The sequence below is a fragment of the Balaenoptera musculus genome, chromosome 14, assembly GCF_009873245.2.
Source record: "Balaenoptera musculus isolate JJ_BM4_2016_0621 chromosome 14, mBalMus1.pri.v3, whole genome shotgun sequence".
NCBI lineage: Eukaryota > Metazoa > Chordata > Mammalia > Artiodactyla > Balaenopteridae > Balaenoptera > Balaenoptera musculus.
The window spans coordinates 20,303,893-20,319,177 of NC_045798.1; the positions used below are offsets into that span (position 1 = coordinate 20,303,893).

The window sequence follows — 15,285 nt, forward strand, 5'->3', positions numbered from 1 at the left end:
GGAAAACATAAACAAGACGAAAAGACAACGCTCAGAATGGGAGAAAATGTTTGCAAATGAAGCAACTGACGAAGGACTAATCTCCAAAATTTACAAGCAGCTCATGCAGCTCAATATCCAAAAAACAAACAACCCAATCCAAAAATGGGCAGAACTCATCAAGAAAAAAAGGGAGAAGACTCAAATCAAATTAGAAATGAAAAAGGAGAAGTAACAACTGACACTGCAGAAATACAAAGCATCATGAGAGATTACTACAAGCAACTATATGCCAATAAAATGGGCAACCTGGAAGAAATGGACAAATCCTTAGAAAAACACAACCTTCTGAAACTGAACCAGGAAGAAATAGAAAATATAAACAGACCAATCACAAGCACTGAAGTTGAGACTGTGATTAAAAATCTTCCAACAAACAACAGCCCAGGACCAGATGGCTTCACACGTGAATTCTGTCAAATATTTAGAGAAGAGCTAACACCTGCCCTTCTCAAACTCTTCCAAAATGAGCAAACTTATTCTACAAGGCCACCATCACCCTGATACCAAAACCAGACAAAGATGTCACAAAGAAAGAAAACTACAGGCCAATATCACTGATGAACATAGATCCAAAAATCCTCAACAAAATACTAGCAAACAGAATCCAACAGCACATTAAAAGGATCATACACCATGATCAAGTGGCGTTTATCCCAGGAATGCAAGGATTCTTCAATATATGCGAATCAATCAATGTGATACACCATATTAACAAATTGAAGGAGAAAAACCATATGATCATCTCAATAGATGCAGAAAAAGCTGTCAACAAAATTCAACACCCGTTTATGATAAAAACCCTCTAGAAAGTAGGCATAGAGGGAACTTACCTCAACATAATAAAGGCCATATATGACAAACCCACAGCCAACATTGTTCTCAATGGTGAAAAACTGAAACCAATTCCTCTAAGATCAGGAACAAGAAAAGGTTGTCCACTCTCACCACTATTATTCAACGTAGTTTTGGAAGTTTTAGCCCTGGCAATCAGAGAAGGAAAAGAAATAAAAAGATTCCAAATCGGAAAAGAAGAAGTAAAGCTGTCACTGTTTGCAGATGACATGATACTATACATAGAGAATCCTAAAGATGCTACCAGAAAACTACTAGAGCTAATCAATGAATTTGGTAAAGTAGCAGTGTACAAAACTAATGCACAGAAATCTCTTGCATTCCTATCCACTAATGATGAATAATCTGAAAGAGAAATTAAGGAAACACTCCCATTTACCATTGCAACAAAAAGAATAAAATACCTAGGAATAAGCCTACCTCAGGAGACAAAAGACCTGTATGCAGAAAACTATAAGACACTGATGAAAGAAATTAAAGATGATACAAACAGATGGAGAGATATACCATGTTCTTGGACTGGAAAAATCAATATTGTGAAAATGACTATACTACCCAAAGCAATATATAGATTCAATGCAATCTCTATCAAACTACCAATGGCATTTTTCACAGAACTAGAACAAAAAATTTCACAATTTGTATGGAAACACAAAAGACCCCGAATAGCCAAGCAATCTTGAGAAAGAAAAACAGAGCTGGAGGAATCGGGCTCCTGGACTTCAGACTATACTACAAAGCTACAGTAGTCAAGACAGTATGGTACTGGCACAAAAACAGAAATATAGATCAATGGAACAGGATAGAAAGCCCAGAGATAAACCCACGCACATATGGTCACCTTATTTTTGATAGAGGAGGCAAGAATATACAATGGAGAAAAGACAGCCTCTTCAATAAGTGGTGCTGGGAAAACTGGACAGCTACATGTAAAAGAATGAAATTAGAACACTCCCTGGAGACCTTCAAGATGGTAGAAGAGTAAGACGTGGAGATCACCTTCCTCCCCACAAATACATCAGAAATACATCTACATGTGGAACAACTCCTACAGAACACCTACTGAATGCTGGCAGAAGACCTCAGACCTCCCAAAAGGCAAGAAACTCCCCACGTACCTGGGTAGGGCAAAAGAAAAAAGAAAAAGCAGAGACAAAAGAATAGGGACGGGACCTGCACCTCTGGGAGGGAGCTGTGAAGAAGGAAAAGGTTCCACACACTAGGAAGCCCCTTCACTGGCGGAGACAGGGGGTGGTGAGGGGGAAGCTTCGGAGCCACAGAGGAGAGCACAGCAACAGGGGTGCAGAGGACAAAGCGGAGAGATTCCCGCACAGAGGATCGGTGCCGACCAGCACTCACCAGCTTGAGAGGCTTGTCTGCTCACCCACCCGGGCAGGTGGGGGCTGGGAGCTGAGGCTCCGGCTTCGGAGGTCAGATCCCAGGGAGAGGACTGGGGTTGGCTGCGTGAACACAGCCTGAAGGGGGCTAGTGCACCACAGCTAGCTGGGAGGGAGTCCGGGAAAAAGTTTGGACCTGCTTAAGAGGCAAGAGACCACTGTTTCAGGATGCACGAGGAGAGGGGATTCAGAGCACTGTCTAAACGAGCTCCAGAGATGGGCACAAGCCATGGCTATCAGTGTGGACTCCAGAGACAGGCATGAAATGCTAAGGCTGCTGCTGCAGCCACCAAGAAGCCTGTGTGCAAGCACAGGTCACTATCCACACCTCCCCTCCCGGGAGCCTGTGCAGCCCGCCACTGCCAGGGTCCTGTGATCCAGGGACAACTTCCCGGGGAGAACACACGGCGTGCCTCAGACTGTTGCAACATCACATCGGCCTCTGACGCCACAGGCTCACCTCACATTCCATACCCCTCCCTCCCCCTGGCCTGAGTGAGCCAGAGCCCCCTAATCGGCTGCTACTTTAACCCAGTCCTGTCTGAGTGAAAAACAGACGCCCTCAGGTGACCTACATGGAGAGGCAGGGCCAAATCCAAAGCTGAGCCCCAGGAGCTGTGTGAACAAAGAAGAGAAAGAGAAATCTCTCCCAGCAGACTCAGGAGCAGCGGATTAAATCTCCACAGTCAACTTGATATACCCTGCATCTGTGGAATGCCTGAATAGACAAGGAATAATCCCAAAATCGAGGTGGTGGACTTTGGGAGCAACCGTATATTTTTTTTTCCTTTTTCTCTTTTTGTGAGTGTGTATGTGTATGCTTCTTTGTGTGATTTTGTCACTATAGCTTTGCTTTTACCATTTGTCCTAGGGTTCTGTCTGTCCTTTTTTTGGGGTTGTTTTTTTTTTTTTTTTTAGTATCGTTTTTAAGCACTTGTCATTGGTGGATTTGTTTTTTGGTTTGGTTGCTCTCTTCTTTCTTTCTTTCTTTTTTTTTCTTTTTTTCCTTTTTTTATTACTTTTTAATTTTTTTATTTTTAATATTAATTTTTTATTTTAATAACTTTTATTCTTTCTTTCTCTCTTTTCTTTCTTTCTTTCTTTTTTTCTCTCTCTCTCTCTTTCCCTTTCTTTCTTTCTTTCTCTCCTTTTTTCTTTCTTTCTTTCTCCCTTTTCTTCTGAGCCATGTGGCTGACAGAGTCTGGGTGCTCCAGCCGGGTGTCAAGCCTGTGCTTCTGAGGTGGGAGAACCAAGTTCAGGACATTGGTCCACCAGAGACCTCCCAGCTCCACGTAATATCAAACAGCAAAAGCTCTTCCAGAGATCTCCATCTCAACGCTAAGACCCAGCTCCACTCAATGACCAGCAAGCTACAGTGCTGGACACCCTATGCCAAGCAACTAGCAAGACAGGAACGCAACCCCACCCATTAGCAGAGAAGTTGCCTAGAATTGTAATAAAATCATAGACACCCCAAAACACACCACCAGATGCGGACCTGCCCACCAGAAAGACAAGATCCAGCCTCATCCACCAGAACACAGACACTAGTCCCCTCCACCAGGAAGCCTACACAACCCACTGAACCAACCTTGGCCTCTGGGGGCAGACACCAAACACAATGGGAACTATGAACCTGCAGCCTGTGAAAAGCAGACCGCAAACACAGTAAGTTAAGCAAAATGAGAAACACACAGCAGATGAAGGAGCAAGTTAAAAACCCATCAGACCAAACAAATGAAGAGGAAATAGGCAGTCTACCTGAAAAAGAATTCAGAGTAATGATAGTAAAGATGATCCAAAATCTTGGAAATAGAATGGAGAAAATACAAGAAACATTTAACAAGGACGTAGAAGAACTAAAGAGCAAACAAACAATGATGAACAACACAATAAGTGAAATTAAAAATTCTCTAGAAGGAATCAATAGCAGAATAACTGAGGCAGAAGAACAGATAAGTGACCTGGAACATAAAATAGTGGAAATAACTACTGCAGAGCAGAATAAAGAAAAAAGAATGAAAAGAATTGAGGACAGTCTCAGAGACTTCTGGGACAACATTAAACGCACCAACATTCAAATTATAGGGGTCCCAGAAGAAGAAGAGAAAAAGAAAGGGACTGAGAAAATATTTGAAGAGATTATAGTTGAAAACTTCCCTAATATGGAAAAGGAAATAGTTAATCAAGTCCAGGAAGTGCAGAGAGTCCCATACAGGATCCAAGGATAAACATACCAAGACACATATTAATCAAACTATCAAAAATTAAATTCAAAGAAAAAATATTAAAAGCAGCAAGGGAAAAACAACAAATAACATACAAGGGAATCCCCATAAGGTTAACAGCTGATCTTTCAGCAGAAACTCTGCAAGCCAGAAGGGAGTGGCAGGACATATTTAAAGTGATGAAAGGGAAAAACCTACAACCAAGATTACTCTACCCAGCAAGGATCTCATTCAGATTCGAGGGAGAAATTAAAACCTTTACAGACAAGCAAAAGCTAAGAGAATTCAGCACCACCAAACCAGCTTTACAACAAATGCTAAAGGAATTTCTCTAGGCAGGAAACACAAGAGAAGGAAAAGACCTACAATAACAAACCCAAAACAATTCAGAAAATGGTAATAGGAACATACATATCAATAACTACCTTAAATGTAAAAGAATTAAATGCTCCAACCAAAAGACATAGACTGGCTGAATGGATACAAAAACAAGACCCGTATATATGCTGTCTACAAGAGACCCACTTCCGACCCAGGGACACATACAGACTGAAAGTGAGGGGATGGAAAAAATATTCCATGCAAATGGAAATGAGAAGAAAGCTGGAGTAGCAATTCTCATATCAGACAAAATAGACTGTAAAATAAAGACTATTACAAGACAAAGAAGGACACTACATGATGATGAAGGGATCAATCCAAGAAGAAGATATAACAATTGTAAATATTTATGCACCCAACATAGGAGCACCTCAACACATAAGGCAAATGCTAGCAGCCATAAAAGGGGAAATCGACAGTAGCACAATCATAGTAGGGGACTTTAACACCCCACTTTCACCAATGGACAGATCATCCAAAATGAAAATAAATAAGGAAACACAAGCTTTAAATGATACATTAAACAAGATGGACTTAATTGATATTTATAGACCACTGCATCCAAAAACAACAGAATACACTTTCTTCTCAAGTGCTCATGGAACATTCTCCAGGATAGATCAGATCTTGGGTCACAAATCAAGCCTTGGTAAATTTAAGAAAACTGAAATCGTATCAAGTATCTTTTCCAACCACACGCTATGAGACTAGATATCAATTACAGGAAAAAATCTGTAAAAAATACAAACACATGGAGGCTAAACAATACACTACTTAATAACCAAGAGATCACTGAAGAAATCAAAGAGGAAATCAAAAAATACCTAGAAACAAATGACAATGAAAACACTACAACCCAAAACTTCACTCTGTATAAGTGACTTACTTCACTCTGTATGAGTGACTTACTTCACTCTGTATGAGTCTGTCATACAGAGTGAAGTAAGTCAGAAAGAGAAAAACAAATACCATATGCTAACACATATATATGGAATCTAAAAAAAAAAAGTTCTGAAGGAACTAGGGGCAGAAGAGGAGTAAAGACGCAGACGTAGAGAATGGACTTGAGGACACGGGGAGGGGGAGGGGGAAGGGTAAGCTGGGATGAAGTGAGAGAGTGGCATGGACTTATATACACTACCAAATGTAAAATAGATAGCTAGTGGGAAGCAGCCGCATAGCACAGGGAGATCAGCTCGGTGCTTTGTGACCACTTAGAGGGCTGGGATAGTGAGAATGCTAGGGAGATGCAAGAGGGAGGAGATATGGGGATATATGTATATATATAGCTGATTCACTTTGTTATAAAGCAGAAGCAGAAACTAACACACCATTGTAAAGCAATTATACTCCAATAAAGATGTTTAAAAAAGAATATCCTTCCTTTTAAGGCTGAATCATTCCATTATGTAAATAGACCACATTTTGTTTATCCATTCATTCACTAATGGACATTTGGGTTGCTTTCACCTTTCAGCCATTGTGACTAATGCTGCTATGGACATGGGTGTGAAGGTATTTTTGGATCCTCTTTGAAATAAGAGCAATCACAGGATGGGTGGATGGATGGAAGGATGGACAGATGGATGGATGGATGAATAGTGGATGGATGGGTGGATTGATGGGTGATAGATGGATTGATAGATAAGTGAAAGAGCTCCAAACTGAATTAGATCTGTTTCCTGTCCTGGATGTCACACTTTCTACCTGCATGACACACCGGACATCAGAGATACTGTGACATAACAGTGACCCCATTGTAACAATGGCAGTAGGATTGAGTTAAAGGGAATTTCAAAATACTTATAAAGATGAGTAACTCTGTGCTATTTCATGATCACAGTTGGCATGTATCAGTAAAAGGATTATATATTTACAAGACCTTAAGGTATTGCTGTCTAAGAAGAATGGGATTTCCCAGAGTGGTAATCCTAGGAAAGAAGGGAGTATTCAAGTTGGGTAAAACTCACACTCAGTATCAAATGTGGAACAACCGTAACATCAGTCAAAACAGCAAAAACAGAGTCACTGAAAATTCAGGACCTTGAGCCACAGATGATGCTGGCAGTGAATGGATCCAAGATGCAAAGAACTGGGCAAAAATGAAGAGTATAGAGAGGAGATTTTTGAGAATACTGAGCTCCACTCTAAACTGGCCCACAGGATTTGTTTATCCATAGTCTCACCATCCACAGCAATGTAAGAACCAATCCTAACAGAAAAATGAACAAAAAATACAAACAGTTCATATAAAAGAAAATACAGGATTTCCCTGGTGGTGCAGGGGTTAAAAATCTGTCTGCCAATGCAGGGGACACGGGTTCGAGCCCTGGTGCAGAAAGATCCCACATGCCACACAGCAGCAAAGCCTGTGAGCCACAACTACTGAGCCCAAGTACCACAACTACTGAAGCCTGCATGCCTAGAGTCCGTGCTCCACAACAAGAGAAGCCACCACAATGAGAAGCCCACGCACCACAATGAAGAGTAGCCCCTGCTCACTGCAACTAGAGAAAGCCTGCGTACAACAACGAAGACCCAACGCAACCAAAAATTAAAATTAAAAAAAAAGAAAATACAAATGGCACATAAACATACTAAAAGATACCCAGTCTCTCTTTAATAAAGTACATGGAAATTAAAACTACAGTAAGATACTATTTTTTACCTATCAGACTGGAAAAAAATCACAAATAAATTGATAATACATTGAGTCATAGAGGAAACATTTACTCTCATACATTACAGGTGAAAGTATAAATTGGTACCAACTTTAACAGAGTAATTTGAGAACATCTATCAAAATTATATCAAGAGAATGAGAAGACAAGTCACAGACTGGGAGACGATATTTGTAGAAGACACATCTGATAAAGAACTGTTAACCAAACCTATACAAAGAACTTTTAAAACTTAACAATAAGAAAATGAACAACTCGATTTGAAAATGGGCAAAAGGTCTCAACAGACACCTGTTCAAATATACAGATATCTTCTGACATACAAATAAGCATATGAAAAGATGCTCAACATCATATGTCATTGGAGAACTACAAATTAAAACAATGAGATAGGGCTTCCCTGGTGGCACAGTGGTTGAGAATCCGCCTGCCAATGCAGGGGACACGGGTTCGAGCCCTGGTCTGGGAAGATCCCACATGCTGCAGAGCAACTGGGCCCGTGAGCCACAACTACTGAGCCTGCGCGTCTGGAGCCTGTGCTCCGCAACAAGAGAGGCCGCAATAGTGAGAGGCCCGCGCACCGTGATGAAGAGTGGCCCCCACTTGCCACACTAGAGAGAAAGCCCTCGCACAGAAACGAAGACCCAACACAGCCATAAATAAATAATTAATTAATTAATTAACAACAAAAAAAAAACACAGCAACAACCAAAAAAAAAAAAACCTAACTGGCCCACATCAGGGCAGAAAAAAAAAAACAATGAGATACCACAACACACCTAACGATATGACCAAAATCCAAAACACTGACAACACCAAATGCTGACAAGAATGTGGAACAACAGAAACTCTCATTCATTGCCGGTTAGAATGTAAATTGGTGCACCCACTTTGGATGATAGTTTGGCAGTTTCTTATAAAACCAGATATAGTCCTACCATACAATCCAGCAACTGTGCTCCTAGGTATTTACCCAAAGGAGTTGAAAACATGTTTGCACACAAACGTGCACATGGATATTTATAGCATGATTGCTAAAACTTGGAAACAACCAAAATGTCCTTTAGTAAGTGGTACATCCAAACAATGGAATATTATTCAGTGATAAAAACAAATATTCTATCAAGCCAAGAAAAGACATGGAGGAATGTTAAATGTATATTAATGAGTAAAAGAAGTCAATCTGAAAAGGCTATATACTGTGTAATTCCAACTATATGACATTCTGGAAAAGGCAAAACTATGGAAACAGTAAAAAGATCAGTGATTGTCAGGGTTTAGAGAGCAAAGGGAGATGAAGAGAAGAACACAGATAATTTTTAAGACAGTGAAATTATTCTGTATGATACTCTAGTTGTAGATACATGACATTATCTATTTATCAAAACTCATAGAATGTGCAATGCCAAGAGTGAGCCCTAATGCGAACTATGGACTTTGGATGATAATGAGGTATCAATGTAGGTTAATTGATTCTAACAAATGTACCATTCTGGTGCAGAATGTTGACAGTGACAGAGGCTGTGCATGGAGGGAGGGGGATATGGTAACTTTGTACTTCCAGCTCAATTTTGCTGTGAACCTAAAACTGCTCTAAAAAAATAAAATCTATTTAAAAATTATGTATTCACATACCCTTTGACCTAACATTTTTTTTCTAAGAATTTATGCTACAGATAGGCTTACATAAGGGCAAATGACCTACATTCTAAGTTATTTATTGCAGCACTATTTGTAATGGGCAAAGATTAGAAGCAACCTAAATCCTCATCCAGAAAGGATTGGTTAAATATATTACAGTTTATCCACTTAATGGAATAATAATATGCAGCCATTAAAAATAAAAAAGAGGGACTTCCCTGGTGGCACAGTGGTTAAGAATCCACCTGCCAATGCAAGCGACACAGGTTCAATCCCTGGTCCAGTAAGATCCCACATGCCGTGAGGCAACTAAGCCCGTGCGCCACAACTACTGAGCCTGCGGTCTAGAGCCCGCAAGCCACAACTACTGAGCCTGCACGCCACAACTACTGAGCCCGCGCGCCACAAGTACCAAAGCCTGCGTGCCTAGAGCCCATGCTCGACAAGAGAAGCCACTGCAATGAGAAGCCTGCGCACTGCAACGAAGAGTAGCCCCCGCTTACTGCAACTAGAGAAAGCCCGCACGCAGCAACGAAGACCCAACGCAGCCAAAAATAAATTAATTAATTAATTAAAAAGCTCTTGTATATTGATATGTAGTAGTGATCTCAAAGATATTTTGTTAGGTTAAAAAAGCAAAGTGTACAAAACAACATATAGTATGCTAAAATTCGTATAAAATATCAGGGGGTAAGGGAAGAATATAGGTATATATTTGCTTACATGTACAATTTTTAAATCTCTTGGATACACAAGAAGCTGGCAAAATTTATTGCCTTCAGGGAAAATATTTGGATGACTGGGAGACTTTCTCCATATATGCTTACATATGAACCATGAGAACGTATTATTTATTAGATCAATGGATAGTAAGAAGGAGGGAGGGTGGGAGGGAAAGAGAGAAAGAAGAAGGAAGAACACTACACTAGGATCACTGAATATTCAAGTATTTGGGGACCTCAGGGATCATCAAACTTGACTCCATAATATATTCACTGGATCAACAAATATATATTGAGTGTCCTATATATGCCGGCCACTGTTTCAGGTGCTGTAGACAGCAAGATGCAAAGATGTAGGAGTACACAATCTAATGGGGAAAGACCTTATAATGAGAAAGGAAGTCCCAGAGAATGAACAGACCTTGTCAAGATCACCCAGGTTGTTGGTGGAAGAGCTAGGGCTGAAACCCAGGTCTGCAGGCTCCTGCTTGGTTTTATTATCTACCCTGGGATTAAAGTACAGTGAGGGAAATGGACTTGATTACCCAGGCAATGCTTACGAGTGTAAAGATAAGTGAACCACAAAACTGGCTTCCCAGAAAGAGCTTTCTTCTTCTACACATGCTTTCTAATGGTCATAGTCACCCCCAACCCATGAAAGATCTCCCAATACTATCTTCATCCTTCATTCACACAAACAATTATTTAAGAGTCATTATAAATAAATACTGTTAATACACACACACATACACTTTTCCAAATGATGATTCGTTTGTCCTTTTGGTTGAGACACCAAAAATGCTAAGACAAAGTAATTAAGGCACAGCCTCCCCTAAAGAATGATCTTCTGTCTGAGCAAGAGGAAGAACCTAATCCTAGTCAAGTATCCCTGATCCCTGGGATTTTCTAAGGATTTTAGGCAAACCCTTCAATAGGGTTTTTCCAAGTTTGGGAAATCCTACCAGGAAGCAAGAAAAGAAGAGCGTCATTCTCATTACATTGAATGACAAAGGTGCAACAATCAATGGCCTGTGGCTTAGCCTAATGTTTTAGGCTGACTTTGATTAAAGTATTATAGAACAGGTATAAAAATGAAACCATATATACACAAACACATATAAACATCCCCACAAATATATACCCACATAGACGTACACACAAATATCAACCCCAAAGAACAAAATAAAAGCCTGAGATGAAGAACCTTCTATTCTAAATTGGCTAAACTTAAAGAAAGAACCAATGTGATGTTTCAAAATGCAAAATCCTGAAATCTCTGTTTGTCTTCCAAGTGATTCTGTGATTGGAGGAGGACCTGCTGGTCGACCTTCCAGCTTTAATTTGGTTCTGACAGGTAGGTAGAACAAGGAATTGATCCTTGGTGAGACTGAAATTGCTGATGGGTGAGAGGAAATGGTTCAGGGCTGTGTTTGAAAAAAGTGGAGAAGGAAACAGATTTTTTTTATATATGGGCTTAGGCCACGGATCCAACCATAAGGCCTCATTTTTTTTTTTTTTTTTTTTTTAAGGCCTCATTTTTAATGGAGGGCCACCACAAAGTCCATTTGCTCTGCTCTCCAGCCAGCAATCATCACAGTTCCCAGTTTAATCTCTTGTTTTGACTCATCCTGAGTCACTCCCCACTTGTTTCCCACTTCCACTCCTTGTGAGAGCTTCCTTAGGTATTCTCCAAAGTCAAGTCAAAGTCGTTGTTTCATGTGAAAGAGGTGTGAGCTCTTTGGGGCAAAGGCCTCTTCAAATTAGAACTGTCATTAACATTGTGATTACACTCACATAGCCCTGATATGGGAGGACTGCTTGTGCCTTCTTGGGCACAGGGAGCTGCTGATGTGAGTGGCCTTGAGGGCCAGTTCTTTTAATGTCTGAATCAGGCATATGTTGGGTTTTCAATTTCCACAACCTGTAAGATAATAGACTCTTCAGGCTGAAAGGGGTTAAGAGCATCCAACCCACCCCTTCGTTCTATAGTGGAAATTGAGACTCAAAGAGGAAGGGTGATTTGTCCTTGGTCATTGCCTGATCTCTGCGCTCCCAATCCAATGCTCTGCCTTGTTCTCCAAAAACATTGTTCAAAATAAACCTTACAATTTCTTATGAAGTTAAACCTACACCTATCCTATGACCCTGCAATTCCACTTGTAACTATTTACTCAAGAGAAATGAAAACATATGCTATGGTCTGAATGTGTCCCCCTAAAATTCATTAAAATTCATATGTTGAGTCCTAAACCCCATAGGTAATGGTATTAGGAGGTGGGGCCTTTGGGAGATGATTAGGTCATGAGGGTAAAGCACTCATGAATGGGATTAGTGCCCTTATAAAAGAGGTCTCAGAGAGATGCTTATCTCCTTCCACCAGGTGAGGACACAGTGAGAAGGCACCAGCTCTGAACTAGGAAGAGGGCCCTCACCAAAACTCGAATATGCTGCCACATTGATCTTGGACTTTCCAGCTTCTGGAACTGTGAGAAATAAATTTCTGTTGTTTATAAGCTACCTAGTCTGTGGTATTTTGTTATAGCTGCCCGGAACAGACAAAGACAACATATATCCACAAAAAGACGTAGACACAAATGCTTACAACAGTTTACCTTGGGGGCTTCCCTGGTGGCGCAGTGGTTGAGAATCTGCCTGCCAATGCAGGGGACACGGGTTCGAGCCCTGGTCTGGGAAGATCCCACATGCCGCGGAGCCACTAGGCCCGTGAGCCACAACTACTGAGCCTGCGCGTCTGGAGCCTGTGCTCCGCAACAAGAGAGGCCGCGATAGTGAGGGGCCCGCGCACCGCGATGAAGAGTGGCCCCCGCTCGCCGCAACTAGAGAAAGCCCTCGCACAGAAACGAAGACCCAACACAGCCAAAAATAAAAAATAAAAATAAATAAATTAAAAAAAAAAAAAAAAAAAAAAACAGTTTACCTGTAATAGCCAGAAACTAGATGCAACCCAAATATCCAGTAACAGGTAAATCAATAAACAAATTGTGGTATATCCATTCAATGGAATACTACTCATCAATAAAAAGGAACAAACTACACAATGCAACATGGATGAATCTCATAGACATTGAACTGGGAAAAGAGGGTGAACATAAAAGAGTACATACTGTACTATTTCATTTGTACATAGTTCTAGGAGAGGCAAAACTAATTATTATTCTATGGTGAGAGAAAACAGAACATAGTTGTATGGGACAGGAGAGGGGTGATTTGGTTCAGAGGGGCATGAGAAAACTTTCTGGGGCACTGGCAATGTTCTATTTCTTGATTGAGATCGTGGTTACATGGGTGTAAACATTTGTCAAAACTCACCAAACTGTACACTTAAAATCTGTATATTTTATTGTATATAAAGTGTACCTTCATAAAATTAACTAATAAAAAGGGGAAAGACAAGCCCTTATATTTGCAGTGCTCTTTTCTGTTCACAGTGCATTTTCCCACCTCTCATCTCACAACCACCTCACAACAGCCCTGTGAACTCAGTGAGGTATGGCTGGGGACACTGTCTCCATTTTATAGGAGAGAAAACTGAGACTGAGAAGCAGCAGCCTCAGCCACCTGTGCCAGGTACTGGAAGCATCTCTATGGTCATAGGACCTGAAGAGCATAGAGTCCACCTCTCACTTGTCAGACAGACACACTGTGGCTCAGAGGGACAGGAACTTGTGAGTCCTACAGGACTCAGGGGGCAGGATCGGGACTAGAGTCCTGGACCCCTGGTTCCTAGCTCCATGTGCTCCCTCACCCACTGCACTTTTGCTCCCCTCCCTCCTCTCTCAGGCCAGGGCCTGCTCCTGCTGCCCGGGCTGCCCTCAGATCCCTCTGGGGGCTCCAAGCCTGACTTCCTCAAGCTAAGCCCCAAATCCCAGTTCTGCACTCCTCCCTAGGTGAATTCTGGGCTCCTCAGGCCCTGCTCTCAGCTAGTTGTCAACCCTCTCCAGGGTTCTAATGAATTCATCCACAGGGTCATTTCTTATGAAAGAATTCCCAGCGTTATTCCACCCAAGGACATCTGCCACAATTGAAAGAGTAAGAATTTATTAATCAAAGAAAAAATTAAAATAAAAGATCATTTTCCACCTACAAGATTGTCAGATGTCATTGAGGTCTCTCCCAATGGGGCTTTTTCTATTAGCCTACATTGTTGGAAACACCTCACAGAGTAAATATGTGGATTTGTTTTTATTCACAGAATTATGTGAGTAAATTATGTGTTACATCTGTGGGAAATAACTATAAGACAGAGCTGCTAAACTATGAAAGACCTAACAGTCAAACTTCTTTTATCTTAGGTATTGGCATATCCCACCAATCTGCGCTATTCTAGGCTGTGATAGCTTAGGAGTGAACATGATTTGAATTTATGAATGTTTAGAGGTTGTCTAAAATTCAGAACCAGGCAAATCCATCTACTCTGACCTTAAACATGGCCCTAAAGTAAAATACTTGAAGAAAATGGCTCCCAAAGATTACAGGTGGGGAATTTTTGAAGTATGTTCATATCCAGTTGGACATCAAAGAAAGTCAACTAAAAAAGTTGTGGATTGACTGATATGGCAACTGTGGATTGAGCAGAAGTTCTTTTTAAAAGGGCTGTCTTGAAGATTATGACTCAAACGTTGGAGGAACTAAGGTGATTGGCAGTAGAAGGAATCAGAGCATGCGAAATTCCTTTTTTTTTTATTTTTGACTGCGCTGGGTCTTCGTTGCTGCGCGCAGGCTTTCTCTAGTTGTGGTGAGTGGGGGCTACTCTTCATTGTGGTGCGTGGGCTTCTCATTGCGGTAGCTTCTCTTGCTGCGGAGCACGGGCTCTAGGCACATGGGCTTCAGTAGTTGTAGCACGCGGCCTCAGTAGTTGTGGCACACAGGCCCTAGAGCATGCAGGCTTCAGTAGTTGTGGCGCACGGGCTTAGTTGCTCCATGGCATGTGGGATCTTCCTGGACCAGGGATCAAACCCGTGTCCCCTGCATTGGCAGGTGGTTTCTTAAACCATAGCACCACAAGGGAAGTCCTGAGATTCCTTAAATAAAAATTTATTGACTTTTAAAAAAAGATTGTCAGATGTCTAGAAGATGAATAATATCCAGTGCTGCCAAGGGTAAGAGAAAAATGGGCACACTCATACATTGCTGGTGGGAGTGCAAATTTTTATGGTAATTTAGCAATACCTAAAAAAATTTTAAATGTGGATTCTCTGACCCAGCAATTCCAACTTCAAGGTGTCTATCCTGCAGAAATACACAGGTGAACAAAAATATTTACCCATTAGAGTGAAAAACTAGAAACAATCTAAATGTTACTATGGGAGATTAATTAGAA

The 15,285-nt window shown here is 41.0% G+C and overlaps 1 pseudogene; it reads left to right on the forward strand.

Moving 5' to 3' along the window:
* The first annotated feature begins 14,065 nt into the window (after positions 1 to 14,065).
* On the forward strand, positions 14,066 to 14,211 carry LOC118880403 (annotated as a pseudogene).
* Positions 14,212 to 15,285: the final 1,074 nt, after the last annotated feature.